Consider the following 27196-nt stretch of genomic DNA (forward strand, 5'->3'; position numbering starts at 1 on the left):
TTGAAGCTCAAGGTCTCTGGCTTGAGCAAGGGGTCACTCGGTCTGCTGTAGCCCACAGTCAAGGCACATATGAGAAAGCAATCAATGAACAACTAAGAAGCTGCAACGAAGAATTGATGCTTCTCATCTCTCTCCCTTCCTGCCTGCCTGTCCCTATTGGTCCCTCTCTGTGTCTCTTCCTGTCTCTGTAGCTAAAAATAATAATAAAAATAAATAATAAATTATGGAATAATGGGAAAGAGGACAAAGGAGTAGGATCAAGGAAAAAAATGAGAATAAAGTGGGGCTCAGGATGGTTTTAATTCCAACCTCATCCCTTAGCTGATTGGCTTTGGATAGGTTACTCAACCTTTTAAAACCTTCATTTCTGCATCGTCAAAATGGACACAATAACAGAATCCACCTAGTTTTTGTAAGAAATAAATCAGGTTAACATTGAAAAGTGTTTGCTATTGAGTAAGTAGTATTTTTACCCGGAAATCCTAATAAAGATAATCAATGAAGTATCACAAAAGGAATAAAAATTAATTATTTAAAAATAAAGGTATAATGACTAGTGCTAAAGGAAAAAAAACAGATGAATTACTATAATGAGTCCTATAACTAAAATACAGGCCCCAAATGGTGTCGCTTGTGCTAAAGCCCACAATACCTGATCTAATTGCAATTTCAACTTCTCCCAGAAACATAATCTTAATCAACCATAATCTCAATCTGGTCAAGCATCAGTAATCTGTTACGTAGGCCCTCTCTATGCCCCATAGAAAGAAGAGACAATATGTTTAATAAAAACCCTTCCCGCTTGACCTGTGGTGGCGCAGTGGATAAAGCATCGACCTGGAATGCTGAGGTCACCGGTTCGAAACCCTGCACTTGTCTGGTCAAGGCACATATGGGAATTGATGCTTCCTGCTCCTCCCTCTTCTCTCTCTCTCTCACTCTCTCTCCTCTCTAAAATGAATAAATTAAAAAAATTTTTAAAAAAACCTTCCCTTCTATTCCTCCAAAGAAAATATATATGTTAAATCCCCAAAATAATCTTTTCTCCCCCATCCCTGCCCCAATCACTCATTTGCCTTACCTTTCTTCCTAAGAAATCCTTCCATTTTGAACAGTTCTAGAGGGTTTTTCTAGATGCTAGAAATGATAATGCCTGATTCATTAATCACTTAAGTCAAAATCACTTAATAAAGTCAAATTTAGTTTTCAAATTTACTCAGTTGAATTTTGTTTTCTAATACTAAAAAGGGCTAATTATGAGCAGTGAAAATAAATGATATGAAAATAATTATAAATAATTATTTTAAATATTAAAACACCTCATTAGACATCACTCAAGAATTTCCAAGGCTTTTAGGAGCTCCATATCAGCAATCCTGGACCAAGATGAGGCAAATTTTTATTATAGCACAGTTGGGTTTGGAAGATTGACTAGAAGTTCAGCAGCTAGACAAAAATGGTTGTCTTTTGGTGATGAAAGTTAAGTCGGTTTTTTGTTTGTTTGTTTAAAGTTCTTTATTTTATAAATTTTCTATGTTAAAAGTCCACGGTTTATAGAATGGAAAAAAATTAAATTTTCACAAGGCATGAGGAATAAGTAAGAGGGTCCAGGATCCTCGGTACAGCTATTCATCTCTCAGTGGAATTGGCTGTTTATTAAAGCGCCTACGGTCAAATTCGGAGAAGGCCAAAATTAACTGGCTAACACAAGTAATATTAGGAACTCCCAATGTTCTACTTTTCTTTGAAAATTCCCACATTCCTGAAAATTTCTGTAGCATGCTTCTAAGGAAAGAAAGACAGAGGTAAAACCAGAAATGATAATTAAGCAGTGTGTGTGTGTGTGTGTGTGTGTGTGTAGGAGACTGAAATAACGATTCTAGCTTTGGTTTTGCCGTCATCTGTCTGTGTAACACGGATGCATTTTATCTAATTGCTCTTCCCTGTCAACCTCAAAGATCATTAAGAAGATCGAAAGTCTGGAGGTCCTTCTCCTTTAAACCATTTCACACCTCCACCTGAAGAGAATAATGAGAGAAGACCAGCTTAGGGCTTGTCATTCCCCTGAAGAGTAGTAGATTGCTATAATTTGAGTATATATGCTGCTGAAGCAGGCACAGATTTCTATAAGGGTAGGAATCTTGTCTCTTTTTTTATGGTGTGCTGCTAGTGCCTAATACAAAGCAGAGCATAGATAGTAGCTACTCAATTTCTCTCTGTTCGATGGACATAGAGAAATTCCCATTAATAGCATTATTTGACATTTTAAAGCATATCCACACAGAGATGGACTTAGCTGGAGCAATTATTTCTTTCTCAATTCTTCTTTTCTTAACATTTTTATTGAGCACTAAGTGGCAGGCACTGTGCTAGATGCCGACAACATGAGGATGAACGGGCACACAGTCCCTCAAGTTGTGTGCGTGTTTTGGGGAATGAAAATTTGTGTAATTTTAATATACAGAGTAATTGTTTTGTTTTTGTTTTTTACAAACAAAACTGAACAGTTATAGTTAAAATGAGCACTATTCTCTTTTCAAAGAAAATACCAAAGGGAGTTGTGAATCAATTTCAAGGAGGGCTGCCAAGAAATAAAGTAGTTCAAACTTTGTTTTGTATTTGTCTTCAGAATATATAGAAATAAGGGGCACAAAGAAAACCAGATAGAAGGTGACAGAAGACAAGTTAACTTTGGGGGAGGGGTATACAGCACAATCAAATGTCAAAATAATCTAGAGATATTTTCTTTCAACATATGTACCCTGATTTATCAATGTCACTGCATTAAATTTAATAAAAAAAAAAGTGACAGGGAAGATAGATTTAAAGGCTTAAGCCACAATCTACAATGTAAATATAATAGTTATGAATATCTATGCACCAAATAACACAGCAACTACCTTTATGTAGCGGAAACTACAGGAAATAGAAGAGAAAACAGAAGCACACTAATAATAGAAAACTTTAAAACACACCTCTCAGAACAAAACAGGTCAAGTAGACAAAAAAATAAATATACAACACAGAAGGCATGAGCAACATACTCAATAAGGCACATCTCATGACTATATATAGAACTTCACACCCTTATACACTTTCTTCTTAATTGCACATGGAACACTCATAACAACTGATCAAACGTTAGGTCACAAAAAGAGTATCAGTAAATTCTATGAAGTATATTATGTACAATGCAATAAAATTAGAAATAAATGACAAAATAAAAATTAAAAAAAAAAGAATATATAGAAATAAGTTTTGAATGTTCTCAAGGGTATCAAATATTGTTTTTTAGTAATACATTTGAGTTTTAGAAACAAGGGACAAGCTGGCACTTCAGTGACAAACATGGGCTTTATAGCATTAAACAGATCGAGTTTAAATTCTGGTTATTTGACACTGAAGAATTTATTCTCACTACAACTGAAATGACTCATTTTTAAAAATGAAACAGTAAATATGTAAGTTCTGAACCTTTACTTCTGTTGTTCTTGCTGTTACTGTTGTAATTAATAGACTAGTGAGCAACTTATTTGAGAGAAGTTTCAGTTAAAAATGAAATATGTATATAAAGTAATAAGCCCAATTTTCTTGCGTGCCTAGCAAGTTTGTTCTGAAGATTAGTCATAAAGGGAAATTCCTTTGTAGTTTAATATTTATTTGGTTGGATCAATCCTAGTACATATCTATTTATCATCTTACTTTATAGCCAAGCCTTTCACCTTCAGACACCAGCCTTAAGGAATTCCTTACATAATAATATTACCCTAAATGGTTTTGAATTTTCAGAGTTCATAAAAGATGTCATTTCCTTTCTAGTTTTATAATTGCTTTATGATTCATTGACTTTGAACTTTCCTGATCTTCAATGAACTCTCTCCTGGGAACAAGGTCAAATCAGTTCAATGAGTCAATATTCAATGCTTATTTTTTTAAGTTTGTATTATTTCAAAAGGCAAATCTACTTAAAATATATTTCCATATAAAAGGAACACTGTGATAATAGACCAATGTCTAGTTGGTTAGATCTTCTTTCACAATTGTTACTTAAGTTGGGAATGTTTCATTTTAAATTTGTTTTAGGAATTTAGTCATTCAACAATATTAACTGAGTACCTACTATATGTTTTGTGCTATTCCAGGTTCTTGGCATACATCTATGAACAAGACAAACAAAATTTCCTTCCCAGGAAGAACTTATGTTTGGTGGTAGGGGAGGCAGATTGACTAAAGCACAAAAAGTAAGTGATTTGCTATGTTAAAAAGCATAAAGTGCTATGGGGAGAAACAGCAGAGGAAGGAGACTGGGTGTTCCAGTCCAGGGAAAGATTACAGTTTTAAGTCGGAGGTCCTCATTTGTGCCAAAACAGAATAGAGGAAAGTTTTGAATGGTGCCATTAAGATCTTGGTTATATACTATATATAATGGTTACAAAATTATTTCTGTAGCATGATTTTTCTGTAGGTTAATTCTCATGTTCCAGTGTTTCTCTCTAGGTTCATGTATGTTTAGGCTTGTAAGGGTAGTTAGAAGACATTTTATACTGTTCCTTCATTATACCAAGTCCCTGAAATGCTAAGGAAATGAACCAAGGCCCCAAATCAGTTAGAAAGTGGGTCAAGTGTTAACATTGTAGCTTTTCTCAGGTGAGTTTGCTCTTCTTTCTATAGAGAGAGGATTCTAACGCTGGGACTTCAGATTGGCCAGCGTGGGACCCTCATTAGGGGGACAGGTATGATCATATTCTCTAGTAGTTTTACTTCATCCTTGTGTAAAGTTTCTCTCATTTTGATTTTTTTTTTTTGAGATTGATCAGTCAGAATAGCCTGTTATAATTGTCATTCTTCAGGACCCAGGAGAAGGGCTATAGTTTCTACAGTGCATTCTGTTAGCCCTAGTAATACCTGCAGTCCAATTATCTGGAATTCTGAAGCTGGCCAACTGAAGCCCAAGGTTTATTTTATTGTGTAATGCTTTTTAAAGGGTAGAATAAATATTGCTTCTCACAAGTTGCATTTTCTTGATTGATTTTAGAGAGACAGAGAGAGAGTGAAAGAAAAGCATTCATTTGTTGTTCCATTTAGTTGTGCATTCATAGTCACTTCCTATAGTATATGTGCCCTGACCCAGAATGAAACTGCAACCTTGGTGTTTTGGAAAGATGCTCCAACCGACTGAGCTGACCGGCCAGGGCCACAGGTTGCTTTTCTTTATGTGTGTGATTAATAATAAAATTATCTATTAAAACACCTTAAATGATATTAACACATAGAAAATGAAGGGATGATGCTAATCACACTAATGTAAAAAAATTTGCAAAACTTTTATTGTGTGACCTTTTCATGAGACACCGATGAATGTCTTTTCTTATCTTTAGTTGTTTTTTCTTGTGTTAGTCCTTCATGGTGAAGTATTGTGATTCTGACAAATATTTGCCTGTATTGTCTCTGTTGCTTAACATGCCATGTCATGACCTTGTAGTTGTGTTCCTTCTAATTGGCAAGTTATACTGCAGTGTTCTTTTTAAGAAACTGGCATTTAGTTTGCAGTTAATATTCTTCTGTCATTTCTAGCTTTTTATTTTACAGATTATTATGCATTACAATTAGTGCACATCTAAGCCAAGTATATTATTCGCATTACCATTTCATCATATGGTAAAGGCTAATGTTCTTAGAATTCTATGGTCAAGTTTTCTTCATTCTCCATAATCTTTGCTGCGATTAAAGACAGTAAATTCTAAAGATCATGCTGTGGAAATCGCCACCTGGATGACTCCACACGTCTCTCATTGAGCACTAAACTTTTGGTTTTGTTCTCATATTGGCTTCTCTTTCAGTCAGTGTGCACCTCTCAGTACACAGAAGCACTTTGCTCGTGTCGTGAGCCTGGGTGTGTGTGCAAGGAGTGGTCCTGCAACCCCTCCCTCTGCCTTTCCCTCTGTCCAATCCGAACCTATCCTCTCAACAGTGACAATAACTTTGTCTAACCCACTGTATCCTTCTTATTTGGGCTACAGTCAGAGCTTCCTAACTAGTTTCTCCATATCCATTCTTCACCCCTTCTAATTCACTCCTCTCCAGAAGCCAAAGTAAGTTGTAAAAATGCACATATAACCTTGTCACACCGACTTGCAGTGGCTTAATGTGGCTCTCAGGTTCAATTCCAAAGGCCCTCCAGGGTCTGGCCTTTGCTCATCTCTATAGCCTTAAGCTACTTCTCTCCCTGCTTCTTTGTGATCCAGCCACACTGACCTCTGCCAGCTCCTTGGAGCTTTGCTGTGCACTGTCCCTGCTGCCCGGCCCCGATGCTGTCTTTCCCCACCCTCCCGCACCCCTCCCAATTCCCCAGTATGCGTTTTCATACACACACACACACACACACACACACACACACACACACACAAACACCAGCTATCATGAATTCATTTGGGGGGCTTAGTTTAAAAGTCACTTCCTCAGGGAAAAGTTCCCTATGCTTCCTGATTTAGTCGCCTTGTTAATAGTTCACAAAGTACCTTGTACTTCTCCCCTTATTATAAATCACAGTTGCAATTTTTGCTCACTACAAAATATGTCTTTCTCACTGAGATGTGAGCTCTATAAAGGCAGCCTACCTCAGCTTTGCTCTGTTTCCCAGCAAAAGAGACATAGTAGGCACTCAATAAGTATTTATTAAATCGAGTGGCTAAATTAATATCACTGCTCATCCCCTTCATTTTTTCCCTCATCACATCCTACTGTGCACTCCTCTTTTTCAATCCTTATTTCACATTTATACAATATCACAAGGCCTTATCTGGCAACATCACTAGTTTCATTTTACATTCTCATAAACAGTCCCATTTTTTGAGATTATAAAGAAAATAATGCTTTCATATTTTTAAATGCTTAATGCATGTCTGAAAATCTTTGATTTATGCAGATTTGATTTTCGGTTTTGTACACATGTTGCAAATTAAAGAATCAGGACATGGGGTTTCACAAAGGACTCATTTTTGATTTATGGTTTTCTGCATATGAAAATGTTACAAAGGTATAAATTAATCACATTTAGTTTTGACTAGCAAATCACTTTTACTAAAGAGAAAGCTGTTATATAATTTGGAAATGGTACGATCAAGATTTGCGACCAGTATTGGAAGGAGTTTCCTGCTCTTGCTCCACAGGAAATACATTATTTTTAAAAAAATTACAGCAGGCTGCAGGTGGTTTCCTCAGACCTACCAATCCCATAACAACAATATTTACAAATATTTATTAAGCAACTGCATTGAGCACCCAAGATATAAAGAGAAATTATTTAGTCCTTGCCCTCAGTGAAGCTTTTGAGAGAAGAAAATAAAAATAATGACTAATATTTATTGAGCTATAAAGCAGATGTTTTCTTAATCTTGACACAAGTAGAGCTATGAATACAGTCATTTTAAAGAAGAGAAAACTAAGATTCAGTGAAATCAAATTTTATATAACACCTTACAGTCAGTGAGTGGGAGAACAGAAAGTTGAACCCAGGACCCCATACAGAAACGTTAACTCTAGAACCCATATCTTTAACCACCTCTCTATGCTCTCTATGGTTCAGAGCAACATTATATGTTCAAGAAGTGGGATTCAGATTTTTTCAGAGAGCGATTCTACTGCTTAAGGGCATACACACACACACACACACACACACACACACACACATTATATATTAGTGAGCCTATATTTCCACATTTAAGTATTTCCCTGAAATAAATCACATAAGTTAATGCAAAGTGCAGCTATCTTAAAGTTTGAAAGGATAAATATTTGAGGTGCATTGTTTTGTTGTTGAAAAAGAACTTAAAATATTCTTCATAAATTCAAATTCATGAAGACTTCAAACCAACCTGAACCAGCAATTGTTCCATATTTTCAACCGTTTCTTAAAAGTTAAATTAAGGCTGTTAAAAATAATGAGCTGAAATAGATTTGAATGATTTGATGAGCCCGTTTCAGAGCTACTTTCTGGATGACCTGGCATTCAAGGTAGCCTTAGGACATGGGAGGATTGGCAATTAAATCTAGAAAGGCACTGTCAGGGACTCTATAGGTAGAGTGTATGGGGGGAGAATTTTTAGTAAATCCTAGTAGTGATGGCATGAATCCTTAGTCTAGAGGCCTGGCTTGTAAAATTTCATGTATTCCTTGATGTTTTCTTGAATTTAAACTAAGAGAGTATCTTCTATCTGATTCTAGGATCTAGGATTGTGAAGGAACACCAGTTTCCCACTTTAGTGGCTTCATGATGAAATTCTACAGTTTAGAAAGAAAGTCAAGGGACAAAATCCTGGAGAGTTCAAGGGAGGATCTAGGCATCAGTTTTCTCAGAGTATCCTTGCTCCTATCCTTCATCCACAATGCGAGGTTCACGGTGGGGTTCATAAGAAAGGTATAAAGGAGTTGTTAACCAACGTGGCAGTGAGGACATCCTACTCTAAGAATCTCAGTCTTACAATTGAATTTCATTAAAATTTGCCTTATCTGTTCGATAAGGCAGTCCAAGCCAGTATATAAATTAAGTTAGACATTTTAAAAGGAAAAAAAAATCTATTCTTTCTAAATAAGTCTTTTACATCAAGAGGATTACAGAATTAATGTGAGTATTTCCTTTAAAGAAAGCAAAGGAAGTGTCTGAGGAAATCGGGATAATGGGGAGAACGTGAAAAGACAGAGAATGATAAATGTGTATATATTAAGGTCTTTTCTTTTCCCCCCCAAACATTCTGACATTCCTTAAGCCCATAATTTTCACTAATGGATTGATGGAAAACAATGTTTTTACAACTATAATATTCATATTGCCACTGTCCTAAACATGATGTATAGTAAGAAAGAAAACTTTAGCAAGAAATAAACTTCAGCCAAGAGTAGACCTTTTCTCAAGGAAGATAACAGTAACTATGATTTTTTTACAGAAAAGTTAATGATAAACTCCCACACACTTAATAAAATGATACCACTATCTATCTGGCTGAATCTCTGCAATCAGATTGTCAGTGAAAATCTTGCCTCCCAGATATCCTACAGTTTATGAATGTGCTAAAGCAGTATGTTTCAAATATTAATATAAGAGATAATAGTCACTATATAATAAATATTAACATAAGAGATAATAGTCACTATATAATAGGTCTTTGAAATGTGTTTATTTATAGAATATAATTTGGTCATAAAAGAAGCATACATGTTCCTTAGTTTCTATCCATAAAAGTCACATACTAATATCTGAAGGTTGGAAGGTATCCAATCTGATGACAAACTATTAAGGAAGTAATAGCACTTCTTAGTATAGTTAAAGCAATGTGGTAGTTTTACAAAACTAAATAATCAGATTAAGGGAACAGAACAGGTAACTCAGAAATAAATTGTTATATATCAGAAAATAACATATAGTAAGAGAAGCATCACAGGTAATGGTGGAAAGGGGATTTTTCAATAGTGTGTATTTAAGAATTGGCTATTTGTATGATAATAGACTGACTCATTTAGATTTTTTTTTTTACATATACCACCTACCAAGGTAATTCTGGCCATGTATATTAAAACAGACAGAAAAAAACACTGGAGGTAAATTGAAAGAGACTACAAATATTGATCAACTTACTACCTATGCAACTTATGACCATTCAACTTTACGACCACAATCGCTAGCCAGCTAGCCACAACTGCTCCATGTCTGGCAGCGCAAGCATTGCCTAGCTGGGTGAACGACAGTGCAGACCAGCTTCTGGCAGCACTACCATCTCCACATGAACCATTTCAACTGTTATCCCAGACTCGGTACAGCAATTTGTGTTTTGTGTCTTGGATATTTTTCATCAAACTCCTCCCAAGATGTCTACCAAGAGGAAATTGTCTTTGCAAATATTAAACCAGTTGTACTGGTAATGCAGTGTTTTACTTAAACCTGACAAATGTAAAAATAAGAAACAAAATGGTGTAGAGATGATACAAATGGCATAAAATTAACAAAGAAAATTATGATATATAACAATAATGAAAGAAAATTATGGTAAAATATGGCTTAAAGATTTTTATAACATCATTTCACAGTATTGTACATATAGACTACTCAACTTACGACCAAATCATGTTACAACCGGTCTGTCAGAACCAATCGTGGTCATAAGTCGAGCACTAGCTATATTAGATTTGTATCAAGCCACCATAAAAGAGGACTTTCTACATTTAGAAGTAATAGAAAAAACTCACTAAAGAAAAGTTTGATGGTTTGACAACGTAACAATGTAAAAATAGTTAAAAGGCAAACCAGTTTAGGGAAAATGTTTAAAGAAGATATAAGAGACAAAACATTAATAACTTTACTGACAAGTGAGCATACTAAGGTAAGGAATCTATATATTACTCTACTAGGTCTCAATTTCCACATCTTTATAATGGAGATAAAGCAGTCTCTTATAAGGAATTTATAAGAATTAAATGAAATAATTATGAAAATAGCCTAGCATACAATGAATAATTAGTGAGTTTATTTTTGTTATACAAATATAAAATGTGAAGAAAGTCATGCCTTTAAAATGCTAAGATAGCAATATCTAGATTGGTTAGGTAATACTAGGGATGGCAAGAGAGAAGGTTGAAAAGGGTAATAGAAGCCAGAATTTGGAAGACCTCGTTTGTAAAAGAGTTTGGATTGCACTATTTGGGTAGTTGACAGACACTGAAAGGTTTTAGTTAGGAAAGTCTCATGGTCAGATTTCTTTTTAAAGCAACTTTAGAAATGTCACTTTAGTGGCAATTTTAAACATGAATGGGAGGGGACTGAAATCAGAGGCAAGGAGCAAGTGGATTGTTAGAGCAACTAACTCTCCATCTTTGCCTTCTAAATTTCTAGGCCTTTTGTTAACTCTCAGTGGAGTAAACACACAGCTCAATCTTATTAATTATTTTTAACCAATATATACAAAATCCCTACATTGAGAAGAGGCTTTGGGGGATTATAGAAGCAGATAAGATGTAGCTCGCTCCTTAGTGAATTTACAGCGTAGCAGGAGAGAAAAGAAATAAACAAGTAATAAAAATAAAGGCAAAACCAAAATTACTATATATTTTTAAAATTTTATTTAGAAAATTAACTTTAACAGGGTGACATTGATCAATAAAAGTACATAGGTTTCAGGGAGACCTTTCTATAACATTTGAAATGCTAATTATGTTATATACCCATCACCCCAAATTAAATAATTTTCCATTACCATATAAGTAGTTATTATAAACTGGCTGACTTTTAACAAATCTTAGTTTATTTTAGATTGCAACCCTCTTCTTACTCAATACACCATTTTACCTTGAAGCATATCTTTATTTGATCTGATGCTTTGTAATGCAAGGTCACACATGCACTTTGAAACGCTATATACTAGGAAATGTTGTAAGCCTCAGTACATAAATATCAATCAGGTTTTCTCCCTTTCATCACATTATAAATATATTTTCTGTTTTTAGGGTCGAGAACTAACTTCAAATAATAAAAAATTCCTAAAACATTTAAAATACTCTGGTTTAAATGAGGATCAAGCAAGTAGAGGATATTAACTATTATTATTAACCCAAATGACAGTAAGTCCTTTGAATAAATGTATCAATATATGATTAAATTGACCCTCAACATACAAGGAGCTACTGTTATTATTATTGCCACTTTGATATATTTTAAATTTGCATTAAAAAAATTCAGCTCTGGACATAAATTGATACAAAAAAGTGTTTTAATTCTCTTGACTTGATGGCTCTATCAGGAGAAATTTTCTTGAAAATTATTTTAGGAAAGATAAGTCTCATTTAGTTATCTACAGGAAGAATTGAAGCATTATGTTTTGATATTCCTGACATCATGACTTCAAATCCTATTTAGAAGTTTGTGTGGGTTATAGAGGTGAAAGGGATTAAGAAGTACAAATTGCCAGTTATAATAATAGTGACAAGGATGTAAACAACAGCATAGGGCACATACCGTAGTCGATAATATTGTAATTACTATGTATGGTGTCAGATGGAAACTGGACTTCTCAAAGGGATCACTTTTTAAGGTACATATATATGTAATCATTGTGTTGTACACCTGAAACAAATATAACATTATATGTCAACTGTAATTGTAAAATAAATTTTATTTTTTACAGATTCAGAGAGAGAGTCAGCGAGAAGGATAGATAGGGACAGACAGACAGGAATGGAGAGAGATGAGAAGCGTCAATCATCAGTTTTTCGTTGCAACACCTTAGTTGTTCATTGATTGCTTTCTCATATGTGCCTTGACTGCGGGCCTTCAGCAGACCGAGTAACCCCTTGCTTGAGCCAGCAACCTTGGGTCCAGCTGGTGAGCTTTGCTCAAACCAGATGAGCCTGCACTCAAGCTGGCAACCTCGGGGTCTCGAACCTGGGTCTTCTGAGTTCCAGTCCGACACTCTATCCACTGCGCCACCGCCTGGTCAGGCTGTAAAATAAAATTTTTTAAAGTTTGTGAGTAACCCATTTCTAATTAATGTTTAAGACTTTAACAAAATATTCCCAAGATGATTATTTTTTGAGTTGCCCAAGACAGATGATAAAATATTACTTTGTAGAATGCTATGCACACATTTTTAGCTATAAAAATAAATTCTTTTTTATTTTTAGATTTCTTTTAAAAATAAATTCTTGATGTTAAAGGGGTTTGTGTATAACTTCACTAAACCTCACTGTTAATCTTTCTGTTTTTGAGTAGTATCTTGCTATTTTATACTATGCTTTTATATACTTTATAATGTGTTTTAATATCTGATAAAAGAAGTCATCCTTTGTTACTCTTACCAAATGATCTCTATCATATCTGCATGTTTATACTTGCAGATGATTTTGCCAAAATCTGAAAATGTAAACCCACTTACTTCATCATGGAAAGTCTATTCTTTCTGATTATATACTAATATAATAATAACAATCATAATAATTATAACTAATATTTAGTGACCACTTACCATGTGACTCTCAATATTATTACTGCTATATAAGTAAACTCAGATGATATAACTGTTTACCTGTAAAACTAAGAGAGTCTACTGAAAAACTATTAAAAATAATAAGTACTGCTAGGAAGGTAATTATGTAACAATGAATGACTTCCCTAGGCCAAAATTATAACTAGTTAGAAACATAATGGAAGAAAAACATCTAGTCATAATATCAATCTCGAACTCTATAAGAAAAACTATAAAAATTCACCAACTTAAAAAAAAGTGTGTGTGTGTGTGTGTGTACTTAGATGAGAGATCATATTTTACAAACCAGCTCCACAAAAACCCCACCACTTGGAGCGCGAAAAACCAGCATGGTGGCCATGACGCTGGGTTGCTGGACACCGCAGTCTGGTTCAGGCCATCCAGCTGCTCCCGGAGTACATAGACTCCAACTATGAGAAGTACATGATGGGGGCTCTCCTGAGGAGGACAGAAGCCAGTGACTGAGTGAAAAATTCTATCTGGGCCTGGGCTTTCCCTATCCGCCCTATAAACAGCAACAGATGGTAAATATATACATCAAGTGTGTGTAGCATGAGTCCATCCCGATAAGATTAAGTACATATATCTCTATTGTATATCTGGAGAAATACCAGGAAAGATACTGCAATACATTTATGTTAGTTGTCTCTGTAGATTTATTATCATGAGCACAGCTCTTTATTACAAACAAAATTACTATTTAAAAATTATCGGCCCTGGCCGGTTGGCTCAGCGGTAGAGCGTCGGCCTAGTGTGCGGGGGACCCGGGTTCGATTCCCGGCCTGGGCACATAGGAGAGGCACCCATTTGCTTCTCCACACCCCCCCTCCTTCCTCTCTGTCTCTCTCTTCCCCTCCCGCAGTCAAGGCTCCATTGGAGCAAAGATGGCCCAGGCGCTGGGGATGGCTCCTTGGCCTCTGCCCCAGGCGCTAGAGTGGCTCTGGTCGCGGCAGAGCGATGCCCCAGAGGGGCAGAGCATCGCCCCCTGGTGGGCAGAGCGTCGCCCCTAGTGGGCGTGCCGGGTGGATCCCGGGCAGGCACATGCGGGAGTCTGTCTGACTGTCTCTCCCCGTTTCCAGCTTCAGAAAAATACAAAAAAATAAAATAAAATAAAAATAAAAATTATCACATGATAAATTTAATATTTCAAATTAGTATGCAGAAGATGGATCATTTAATAAGTAGAATTGGACAAATGGCTCATCATTTGGGAAAAAAATTATATTCTAATTTCACAGCTTCATGAATTTCATGTAGATGAACACTTTTTCATTCAAAAAATGTATATTAAATACTAACAACGACATGCCAGATGCTAAACATAATGTATGTAATAGCTGTCTGCTTGGAGCCCGAGTGCATGTAAGTTTTTACAGGAACGTGGTTTTTTTTTTGGTTTTTTTTTGTATTTTTCTGAAGCTGGAAACGGGGAGAGACAGTCAGACAGACTCCCGCATGCGCCGACCCGGCACGCCCACCAGGGGCGACGCTCTGCCCACCAGGGGGCGTCGCTCTGCCGCGACCAGAGCCACTCTAGCGCCTGGGGCAGAGGCCAAGGAGCCATCCCCAGCACCCGGGCCATCTTTGCTCCAATGGAGCCTTGGCTGTGGGAGGGGAAGAAAGAGACAGAGAGGAAGGAGGGGGGGGGGGAATGGAGAAGCAAATGGGCGCTTCTCCTATGTGCCCTGGCCGGGAATCGAACCCGGGTCCCCCGCACGCCAGGCCGACGCTCTACCCCTGAGCCAACCTGCCAGGGCAGGAACATGTTTTTAAATGAGAACAATAGAGGAATTGGTTTTGATATAAAAAAAGAAACAAAAAAATATCTGTATAATGTTGGGGGTAGCAAAAAGCCTTTCTAAAGTTTTGACCAAAGGAAAAACCAATCAAAGAAAGGACTAATTTATGTAAAACATTTGCAAGGTCTCTATATACAAGAACTCAATAGGTACCACAAACATGGCAACAACAACCTAGAAAATGTATTTGCCTTACATACAGTAGAGTAGACCAATATGAATATAAGCCACTATAAAAAAGACATTCTTTTTTGGGAAATATAGGCAAAAGATATGAATATGTAAAACTGAAAGACAAAATATGAGACCAATAAGCACATGAAATAAATATACAATTTTGCTACTGATAAAAATATAAATAAGATATTGCTCTTTGTTTATTATATGGAGAAAGAGCAAAAACAGTGGTAGTTCTGAGTGAGCAAGGGTGTAGGAAAATGCTCCTGTGTACTGAAAATAGAAATGTAAATTGATAAGACATCTCTAGAGAAAATTTGATTTGCATTTATTAAAATTTTTCATATCTTTTGGCTCAACATACTTTCTTATTCAAAACCATATGTAGGCCATGGCCATGGCCTGCTGGCTCAGTGGTAGAACATTGGACCAGCCTGTGGATGTTCTGGGTTTCAATTCCCATTCAGGGCACACAGGAGAGGTGCTCATTTGCTTCTCCAAACTTGCCCCTCTTGCTTCTCTCTCTCTTTCTCTCCCTCTTCTCCTCCCCTCCTGCAGCCATGGCTTGATTAGAGTGAGTTTGCACAGGATGCTGAAGATGCCTTCATGACCTCCGCCTCAAGCACTAAAAAATGGCTCCAGTTGCAACAGAGTAAGGGCCCCAGATGGGCTGCCAGGTGGATCCCTGTTGGGACATATGCAGAAGTTTATCTCTGCCTCCCCTACTCTCACTAAAAAAATTTTTAAAAATTAAAAAAAAAATTAATCCAAAATTGAATGCAATAATTTATCTTGAAATAATAATCATGGATATGCAGATATTGCAGTGCTAATGCTGTTTATGATAACATAATTGAAAACATGCTAAAAGTTCACAGAGACAGAGGAAGAGTGAGAGATGAGAAGCATCAACTCATAGTTGTGGCACTTTAGTTGTTCACTGATTGCTTTCTCATATGTGCCTTGACCAGAGGGCTCCAGCCAAGCCAATGACCCCTTGCTCAAGCCAGCAACCTCAGGATTTTGAACCTGGGTCCTCAGCATACCACCACTACGCCACCACCTGGTCAGTCTCATTCCACAGTTTTAGAAAGTATTATGGAGGCCTCTTAATTCTCTTAGAGACTACATTCCACAAATGATGCAATTGGTCATCATATGCAACCCTTCTTGATTCTTGGGTTTGTTTTGATTTGTTTTAAATGGGAGGAGGAGTGACACAGAGACAGACTCCTGCACACACTCCAACTGGGATCCACCTGGTAACCCCCATCTTGGGCAGAGGCTTGAATCAATCGAGCTATTCTCAGTGCCTGAAGCTGACGTTCAAACCAATCAAACCACTAGCTGCAAAATGGGAAGAACGAGAAAGTGGGGAGAGGAAGGAGAAGAGAAGCAGATGGTTGCTTCTCATGTGTGCATGTGTGCCCTGATCGAACCCAGGATGGCCACATGCTGGGCTGACGCTCCATTCACTGAGCAAGTCAGTCAGAACCCTCTCCTTGATTCTTATGCACTATGTATGAAAAGCAGAGGTACTGTGTTTAAGACTCACCTAGAATTATTTTCTCAAAAAAAAAAAAAAGCAATAAAACAGGTTAGGAAAAATAATGGATCTAATAGATCTATTTTGTATTTAAAAGATCAATATTTTAATCTGGGCTCTGACACTTAACTGTGTGACTTTCTGCAAGTTACTTAACCTAAGTCTTTGTTTCCTTGTTTGTAAATGGCAGAATATAACAGTCCCTGCTTTAGAGAATGGCTCTGAAGATAAATTGATGATATTATTCCATGTAGTGTCTGGAGTCTGTAAGTTTTGGTTTATTAACCCCCTCTCCAAAAGGAAAGGAAAGGAAAAGAAAGAAAAAGCCCTCTTCAGATGTATGGGCCTATATTGCTCTCCTTAAAGAAATTGTAAGACCAACTATACCTTGTTTTGATCAGTCTTTGATTACCCAAAGAGTAAACATTTTTACAAAAAACAATTTGTGAGAATTGGCTGTCTCACCAATTAGCCTGTAATGTCACACCAGCCATTCCCTATTACACCAACAAGTTTTGTACTGTCTTGACCATGACCCTGTCTGCTACCCACTTCCAGGATGCCCTCTGGAACTTTAGCTCTGTGGCCAATGCTACCTTCTAGTCTCTACTTGTGAGTGGCCACCCCACCCTTTTTCCTGAACGGAAACCTGGATCGCCCCTCATGGCTCCACTTCCCTTGTACTTTCAAACGGATGTTTTTGTTTTGTTTTTAAATATTTTTACCCCTTTCGTACCACAGGGACAGATGAATAGTGTCCAACCTGGTTTCTGTCGTCACTTCTAGACCATTATTTCTCCACCATCAGGTAAAAAAGCAAGCATACCAACATAATTTTCTCTTAGTCCTGGAGTTTTAGATAATTTGACAGTACCATCATTTACTAATCTCCTATTTACTTCCCCTAAATTATTCAAAATAACATAGCAGCTATTGTGTATTCTGAATTCAGCCACAATTCTGGGTGACTTCGTAACATAAATGTTCAACACTCTGAACTTCTGAATTTTATTTACCTCCTTTTATCACTAGACATACAGTGATAGGATTTAGCTGGTTCACACCAGGTCGGCAGAACCAATACTTAATTTTTTGTTGAGTTTGGCAAACCGGTTGTTAAAATGGCACTTGTAATCAGAGTTCTCTCTAAGGTGGGTGCCTGGGCAGCTGCCCAATGTGGAAATCACAAATTTACATTCTTTATTCTTTTTTAACGTTCATCTGCATGATTGTGTATTCTAAGTGCCCATGGTAATAGTCATTCCATCCATAGATGAAAAATTTTGACAGAACTATGCTTTTAATATTTATTTATTTATTTTATAAAACTCATTATATCATTGATGAAATACATCTTAATTCTTTCACGTTTGTTACTTCAGTAAACAAACATATAATGTAAATATATGCCAAACAACCAGGGGGTGACAAACTGTCATTAGAAATAGCTTAGCAGTTTTATTGTTTTAAAGCAGTGGTCCCCAACCTCCGGGCCATGGACCGTTACCAGTTCGTGGGCCATTTGGTACCGGTTCACAGAGAAAGAATAAATAACTTACATTATTTCCGTTTTATTTACATTTAAGTCTGAATGATGTTTTATTTTTTAAAAATGACCAGATTCCCTCTGTTACATCTGTCTAAGACTCACTCTTGACGCTTGTCTTGGTCACGTGATACATTTATCCATCCCACCCTAAAGGCTGGTCCGTGAAAATATTTTCTGACATTAAACTGGTTTGTGGCCCAAAAAAGGCTGGGGACCACTGGTTTAAAGTATTATTTAATGTTTTTTATTAATATTATAAAACTTTTTTATAACATAATCTAGTTTTGTACACCTCTTTTATTGTTGTTATTTAAGTATTAAATGCATGAAATAATAAACTACCTTTCAGTATATCATTATTTTATACTTAAAATGGTCATTGATAGTCCAAGATGGTGATGGAATAGGTGGATGTTCCAACAGCCACCTCCCAGGATAAAACTGGATTACAATTAATTTAAGAACAGTCATCTTGAAAAACCAACTTTGGACTAAAAGGAGAGGAATCTATAACCAAGCATCACAGAAGAAGTCACACCGAGACTGGTAGGAAGGGCGGAGACGTGGAAAAGGCTGCCCCACTCCCAGGAGCTAGCTGCGGCTGAGGGTTCAGAGGGACTCTCACTGCGGGGAGGGTCGCCCTAAGAGGTGTGGGTGCTCAGCCCCAGGCCCGGAACCCCCGCCTAGAGCTCCAGAGCCTAGAAGAGGCACCCAAACAGCATTTGGAGATAAAAAGAACAGGGTTTCTGTCTGCGAGAAAGAGACTGAAATTTTTGAGACACAGACTCCGTCTTAAAGGGCCCATGCAGGAAATCTCATTCATACCACTTACCTGGGGCTCTGGTGAAGGGAGAGCAGAGAGGATTGGAGTTTCATGATGAAGGTGTAAAGTTGGAGGCCCAGGGAGAGACACTGTGGGGGACAGTCACCGGAATGCCCGTGCTGAGTCATTCTCCAATACTGCAACCACCATCTTTCTTGGGCAGATCATCCCCTCTGAGCGGCATCAGCCTGGGGAAAAGCAACTGCTGCACCCTTGGGAGTCTCTCCTACCCCAGTGATGGCGACAGGTCGTTCTGAGAGGCCAGGAAGTAGGGGGTGCATCAATGACTCAGTTTTCTGGTGTTGGGGCCGAAGCTTTTTCCAACATGTTCCCAGGTCTAAAACTGATAATTCCACCTCACAGGAGACTCAGTAGAAACTGTCTGGAATGCCGGCAGACCACAGCTCTGGGTCTCAGAGGCCACACTCACCAGATTCCTGGGGCCACACCCCCCTGAGGTCTCTGAAAAAAGCCTGGACAGACTGACACCTGGGGCCAAGGGGCGGAGCCACACCCACCACCCTTCCTAATCCCTGAATTGCCACAGGCTCTAGACTCTAGCAGAGATTTTTTTCAGTGGCCGAGCCCAACGAGCAGCCAGCAGAAAGAGGCTGCAGGAGGCTGGACTCAGGGAACCTTGACCTTTGAAGGGGACCTTCCCCCAGCCCAGAATGGGTAAAGCCAGCCTAAGTGTGCAGCTGGTATTTCTTTCTTTCTTTTTTTTTTTTTTTTTTAGCTTTCAAAATTGCTTTTTTTTTTTTTAATTTTATTTTTTTAATGGGGTGACATCAATAAATCAGGATACATATATTCAAAGATAACAAGTCCAGGTTATCTTGTCATTCAATTATGTTGCATACCCACCACCCAAAGTCAGATTGTCCTCTGTCACCTTCTATCTTGTTTTCTTTGTGCCCCTCCCCACCCCCTTTCCCTCTCCCATTCCCCCCTCCCCCCTGTAACCACCACACTCTTATCAATGTCTCTTAGTTTCACTATTATGTCCCACCTACGTATGGAATAATACAGTTCCTGGTTTTTTCTGATTTACTTATTTCGCTTCGTATCATGTTATCAAGATCCCACCATTTTGCTGTAAATGTTCCAATGTCATCATTTCTTATGGCTGAGTAGTATTCCATAGTGTATATGTGCCACATCTTCTTTATCCAGTCATCTATTGATGGGCTTTTTGGTTGTTTCCATGTCCTGGCCACTGTGAACAATGCTGCAATAAACATGGGGCTGCATGTGTCTTTACGTATCAATGTTTCTGAGTTTTTGGGATATATACCCGGTAGAGGGATTGCTGGGTCATAAGGTAGTTCTATTTTCAGTTTTTTGAGGAACCACCATACTTTCTTCCATAATGGTTGTACTACTTTACATTCCCACCAACAGGTATGAGGGTTCCTTTTTCTCCACAGCCTCTCCAACATTTGCTATTACCTGTCTTGCTAATAACAGCTAATCGAACAGGTGTGAGGTGGTATCTCATTGCAGTTTTGATTTGCATTTCTCTAATAGCTAAAGAAGATGAGCATCTTTTCATATATCTGTTGGCCATTTGTATTTCTTCCTGGGAGAAGTGTCTATTCATATCCTCTTCCCATTTTTTTATTGGATTGTTTGTTTGTTTGTTGTTGAGTTTTATGAGTTCTTTGTATATTTTGGATATTAGGCCCTTATCTGAGCTGTCGTTTGAAAAAATCATTTCCCATTTAGTTGGCTTTCTGTTTATTTTGTTATCAGTTTCTCTTGCTGAGCAAAAACTTCTTAGTCTGATGTAGTCCCATTCATTAATTTTTGCCTTCACTTCTCTTGCCTATGGAGTCAAATTCATAAAATGCTCTTTAAAACCCAGGTCCCTGAGTTGAGTACCTATGTCTTCTTCTATGTACTTAATTGTTTCAGGTCTTATGTTTAGATCTTTGATCCATTTTGAGTTAATTTTTGTACAGGGGGAGAGACTGTAGTCCAGTTTCATTCTTTTGCATGTGGCTTTCCAGTTTTCCCAGCACCATTTATTGAAGAGGCTTTCTTTTCTCCATTGTGTGTTGTTGGCCCCTTTATCAAAAATTATTTGACTATATATATGTGGTTTTATTTCTGGACTTTCTATTCTGTTCCATTGGTCTGATTGTCTATTTTTCTGCCAAGACCATGCTGTTTTGATTGTTGTGGCCCTATAATATAGTTTGAAGTCAGGTATTGTAATGCCCCCAGCTTCATTCTTTTTCTTTAGGATTGCTTTGGCTATTCGGGGTTTTTTATAGTTCCATATAAATCTGATGATTTTTTGCTCTATTTCTTTAAAAAACGTCATTGGAAGTTTGATGGGAATTGCATTAAATTTGTATATTGCTTTGGGTAATATAGCCATCTTGATTATATTTATTCTTCCTAGCCAAGAACAAGGTATATTCTTCCATCTCATTATATCTTTTTCGATTTCCCTTAACAATGGTTTATAGTTTTCATTATATAAGTCCTTTACATTCTTTGTTATGTTTATTCCTAAGTATTTTATTTTTTTTGTTGCAATCGTGAAGGGGATTATTCTTTTGAGTTCCTTCTCAGTTGTTTCATTGTTGGCATATAGAAAGGCTATTGACTTCCGTATGTTAATTTTGTATCCTGCGACCTTACTGTATTGGCTTATTGTTTCTAGTAGTCTTTTTGTGGATTCTTTGGGGTTTTCGATGTATAGGATCATATCATCTGCAAAAAGTGATACCTTTACTTCTTCTTTTCCGATATGGATGCCTTTTATTTCTTTGTCTTGTCTGATTGCTCTGGCTAGAACCTCTAGTACCACATTAAATAAGAGTGGAGAGAGTGGACAACCCTGTCTTGTTCCTGATTTAAGGGGGAAAGCCTTCAGTTTGGTGCCATTTAATATGATGTTAGCTGATGGTTTATCATATATGGCCTTTATCATGTTGAGATATTTTCCTTCTATACCCATTTTGTTGAGAGTCTTAAACATAAAATTGTGTTATATTTTATCGAAAGCCTTTTCTGCGTCTATTGATGAGATCATGTGGTTTTTGTTCTTTGTTTTGTTGATATGGTGTATTACATTAACCGTTTTACATATGTTGAACCATCCTTGAGATTCTGGGATGAATCCCACTTGATCCTGATGTATTATTTTTTTTAATATGTTGTTGTATTCAATTTGCTAGTATTTTGTTTAGTATTTTAGCATCTGTATTCATTAAAGATATTGGTCTGTAGTTTTCTTTTTTTGTGCCATCCTTGCCTGGTTTTGGTATGAGGGTTATGTTGGCCTCATAAAATGTGTTTGGAAGTATTGCTTCTTCTTCAATTTTTTGGAAGACTTTGAGTAGAATAGGAACCAAGTCTTCTTTGAATGTTTGATAAAATTCGCTTGTATAGCCGTCAGGGCCTGGACTTTTATTTTTGGGGAGGTTTTTAATGGTTTTTTCTATTTCTTCTCTACTGATAGGTCTGTTTAGGCTTTCTGCTTCTTCTTGACTCAGTCTAGGAAGGTTGTATTGTTCTAGGAATTTATCCATTTCTTCTAGGTTGTTGAATTTAGTGGCATAAAGTTTTTCATAGTATTCTACAATAATTCTTTGTATATCTACGGTGTCCGTGGTGATTTCTCCTCTTTCATTTTGGATTTTGTTTATATGAGTTCTTTCTCTTTTTTCCTTGGTAAGTCTTGCCAAGGGTTTGTCAATTTTGTTGATCTTTTCAAAGAACCAGCTCCTTGTTCTATTAATTTTTTCTATAGTTTTTCTGTTCTCTAATTCATTTATTTCTGCTCTGATTTTTATTATCTCCTTTCTTCGGCTGGTTTTGGGTTGTCTTTGTTCTTCTTTTTCTAGTTCCTTAAGGTGGAAGTTAAGTGGTTCACTTGGGCTCTCTCTTGTTTGTTCATATATGCCTGAAGTGATATGAACTTCCCTCTTATCACTGCTTTTGCTGCATCCCATAGATTCTGATATGTCGTATTGTCATTTTCATTAGTCTGTATATATCTTTTGATCTCTGCACTTATTTCTTCTTTGGCCCATTCATTTTTTAAAAGTATGTTGTTTAGTTTCCACATTTTGTGGGATTTTTTTCCTCTTTTTTGCAGTTGAATTCTAGTTTCAAGGCTTTATGATCAGAAAATATGCTTGGTACAACTTCAATTTTTCTGAATTTGCTGATGTTGTTTTTGTGGCCCAACATATGGTCAATTCTTGAGAATGATCCATGTACACTGGAGAAAAATGTATACTCAGTCACTTTGGGATGAAATGTCTTGTAGATGTCTATCATATCCAGGTGCTCTAGTGTTTTGTTTAAGGCCACTATGTCTTTGTTGATTCTCTGTTTGGATGACCGATCTAGAGCCGTCAGCGGTGTATTGAGGTCTCCAAGTATGATTGTGTTTTTGTCAGTTTTTGTTTTAAGATCAGTAAGTAGCTGTCTTATATATTTTGGTGCTCCTTGGTTTGGTGCATATATATTAAGAATTGTTATGTCTTCTTGATTCAGTGTCCCCTTAGCCATTATGAAATGGCCATTTTTGTCACTGAGTACGTTTCCTGTCTTGTAGTCAGCATTATCCGATATGAGTATTGCTACACCTGCTTTTTTTTGGATGTTATTTGCTTGGAGTATTGTTTTCCAGCCTTTCACTTTGAATTTGTTTTTATCCTTGTTACTTAGATGAGTTTCCTGTAGGCAGCATACAGTTGGATTTTCTTTTTTAATCCATTCTGCTACTCTGTGCCTTTTTATTGGTGAGTTTAATCCACTTACATTTAGTGTAATTATTGATACTTGTGAGTTCCCTATTGCCATTTTATATCTTGCTTTCTGTTAGTTTTGTGTCTTGTTTGATCCTTCTCTTTCGTTTTTCTATCTTTTGTTTTTATTTGGTTGTATTCCATACATCTTTCCTCTGTTGCTATCTTTTTTATCTCATGTGCTTCTGTGGTGGTTTTTTCAATGGTGGTTACCTTTGAGTAATGAAAAGGGTCCCTACCCTGTTCATTGTAGCGAACTATTTTGTGAGTACTTTTGCACTCCATCGTCCTTTGCTACTGTTAATCTCCATCTTCTCCCCCCCTTTCTTTTTGTTGTCACAGTTTAAATTTGGTTTTATTGTGTTCTTCTTGGAGCTTTTACTTGTGGCTCTGTTTTTTTTTGTTCTTTGTATCTGATTGGAGAACCCCCTTTAGTAATTCCTGGAGTGGGGGTTTTCTGATGATAAATTCCCTCATCTTTTCTGTATCTGTGAATGTTTTTATTTCTCCTTCATATTTGAAGGATAGCTTTGATGGGTATAGTATTCGTGGCTGAAAGTTCCTCTCTTTCAGGACTTTAAATATTGGGGTCCACTCTCCTCTAGCTTGTAGAGTTTCTGCTGAGAAATCTGATGATAATCTAATGGGCCTTCCTTTATATGTTGTATTCTTCTTTTCCCTGGCTGCCTTGAGAATTTTTTCTTTGCTGTTGGTTTGTGTCAATTTCATTATGATATACCTTGGAGTAGGTTTGTTGGGGATAAGAAAACTCGGAGTTCTGTTTGCTTCTTGAACTTGAGGCCTTAGTTCTTTCCACAGGCTTGGGAAGTTCTCATCTATTATTTGTTTGAGTATGTTCTCCATTCCATTTTCTCTCTCTTCTCCCTCTGATATACCTATTATTCTTATGTTATTCTTTTTGATGGAGTCAGATAATTCTTGTAGGGCTATCTCATTTTTTTTAATTTTTGAGTCTCTTTCTTCTTCTCTCTGTTGTGCCTCAAGTTGCTTGTCTTCTATTTCACTAATCCTCTCTTCTATCTGACCTGTTCTATTAGCTAAGCTTGTTACTTCGTTTTTCAGCTCGTGAATTGAGTTTTTCATCTCTGTTTGATTTGTTTTTATAGTTTCAATATCCTTGGACATATATTCTTTGTGTTCATTGAGTTGTTTTCTGAGCTCCCTAAATTGCCTTTCTGTGTTTTCTTGTATATCTTGGAGGATTTTTAGGATTTCTATCTTGAATTCTCTGTCATTTAACTCCAAGGTTTCCAATATATTAAAATTTTTTCTCCATAGATTTTTCCTCATCTAGCTGTGTTACCTCTCTTTCTTTTGTATCCATGATATTCGATTTTCTCTTCCTTAATGGCATCTGAGGGTGGTTTTGTTGATAGTATTAATGAGATTTAATAAAGAATAAAAAGTTAAAAAAATAATAAAAAAAATAAAAAATCGAAAAGAGTTTTTTTTTTTTAAATTAATAATGAAATAAAGAAAAATAAAATAAAATAAAAATTTTTAAAAAAGGAAATTATTCCCCCCCTCCTTTTTTCCTCTCCTCTCCTCTCCCCTCTTTCTTGAGAAAATCTTGTGGTGAACTGTGAATTATAACAAACAATGCCTGTGATGGAGGGCCTGAATTGGGGAAAAGTAATAAAGGGGCAAAAAAAAAAAAGAAAAACAAAAAAAAAAAAAGAAAGAAAAAAAAAGCGTATGGACCCACAAAAAGCAAATAAGGAAAAAATTTGGGTCAAGAATAAAATGATTTGCTTTTAGGTGTTGGTTGTCTAAGAGTTATGATGAGAGGAATAAGAGGAAAACGGAAAAATGGGGGGACAAATTAAAAAATTACTATTGTATTTAGTGGAACAAGAACTAGATAAAATGGAGAGCCAGGGATGGGAGCACTGCTAGTGAGTTAAAAAGGTGAAGTAAAAACCCCCCAAAATGCCACAAACATAAGTTTGAGTCCCAGATAAGATAATTTGTTTGTTATTGAGGTTTGAATGAGAGGAGATGTAAAGGAGAAAGGAAGAAACTAATATAGAGGGAGAAAAGAAAGAGAGAGAGAGAAAAAAAGAGGGAACCACTAAAAGAAGAAAAAAGAAAGGAGAGAGAGAGAGAGTTAAGGGTTTTGGAGTGCAACCCTCATAGAGAGAAAGGAAGAGAAGAGAAAAGATAATGGGAGATGTAACACTTATGGGTAGTGTAGTTCAAGGAGAGGAGAGAGTAAGACCTGCAGAGAGTTAATCGGCCAAATTGGAGGAGGAAAAAAAGTATCAAGAATGAAGATAAGAGAAACAAACGAACAAATATAATAAAATGGGATAGGTTATAAAGTCTGCAGATTATTCTTGATTTTGAGAGGTTATCTTCTTGGTTTTTCTTTTCTCTCCCTCTTCCTGGTCGGTGACTCTGTACCCCGGGTTCTGCCCCTTTGGCACGCTCAGGTAGAGGTTTGCAGTTGATAAGTCTCTATGGCAATGTCATGTATTGTGCTTTAGTCTCGTTGGCAGTCGAGGCTCATTAGCATTTATAGGCTCCGACAGTGAGAGAGTCCGTGTTCCTGGAGCCTTTCTCCTAGTCTTTCCTTCCTCAATTAGTAGCCTGATAATCCAGCTATGGGGTTGCTGCTGCCTCTGCCTGGATAGTAAGAGGCTCAAAGAGCTGGCAACTCCCCACTCTATTTCCACTCAGCACAGGGCTCTGGGTAAGGCTCAGTCAGTCAGAGCTGCTAGCATAATCAGGCGGGCTTTCCGCCCACTCAAAGACCTCTGGCTCTGTCTGCCACTCTGTCTGGTAACACAGGCGGGGCAGGTGGTATTTCCATGTGCACTTGGGCCCAGTAGAAGCAGCCACAAACTCTGGATTGCTTGTAGCTCCAAGAAGGTTACTGAGGGCCAGTCACGAGCAGTTTCTCCCAGTGGTCTGCACGGGTTTCTGCAAGGGAGGCCCAGGGCTGGCACATCCAGTGGCGAGCTGCAGAAAGCACTGGTTCAGGACCTAACAACCCTTGCTAGAGTGGTATCCTAAGGAAGGGCTCCTCACACCTGGCCCAGCAGAGGCAAGTTCTGCTCTCTGTGATCAGCACCGGCACAGTGGCACATGTGCATTGAATAGGGTGGAGCTTCATAGCCAGCCAGCCTAGGTGCTGGATATCCCATCCTACTGGGCTAGATTCCACAGGAAGAGAGAGAGGCTTAGAGCATGGACATTTAATGTGTGGGTCCCTGTGAGCGTATTGTTGGATCTGGTCGAGGGGCTTAGCCACCTTCTGGGAGGCACACTCAGCCTCAGGAGAGGACTGTCTCAGTCTTCCTCCCTGAAACCAGGGTCTCACTAGCTTTTAGAACTTCTTCAGAGGGGAATGACGGCCACACTTGATCTGTACCTGATGCTCACCTTGTTGGGGAGAAATAAAATTGAAGCATCCAGCAGTGGCTGAGAAATTAGGCTCTGAAGTAGGGGCCACATTCCCCATACTGAGCTCCTAACCAATAGA

General features: G+C 37.4%; 1 protein-coding gene across 4 annotated transcripts in view; it reads left to right on the plus strand.

Moving 5' to 3' along the window:
• RUNDC3B (RUN domain containing 3B) overlaps window positions 1-27196 on the plus strand; it is a 198491-nt gene that overhangs the window by 7040 nt on the left and 164255 nt on the right. The window contains exons 2-4 of one of the 4 annotated variants that reach the window (XM_066354315.1): window positions 4143-4241; window positions 4672-4733; window positions 17292-17358. The gene's annotated coding sequence lies outside the window, so the exon portion shown is untranslated. The remainder of the gene's footprint in view (window positions 1-4142; window positions 4242-4671; window positions 4734-17291; window positions 17359-27196) is intronic. The other 3 variants (XM_066354316.1, XM_066354313.1, XM_066354317.1) reach the window with 3 other exon arrangements.

The sequence above is a fragment of the Saccopteryx leptura genome, chromosome 12 (assembly GCF_036850995.1).
Source record: "Saccopteryx leptura isolate mSacLep1 chromosome 12, mSacLep1_pri_phased_curated, whole genome shotgun sequence".
Taxonomy (NCBI): Eukaryota; Metazoa; Chordata; class Mammalia; order Chiroptera; family Emballonuridae; genus Saccopteryx; species Saccopteryx leptura.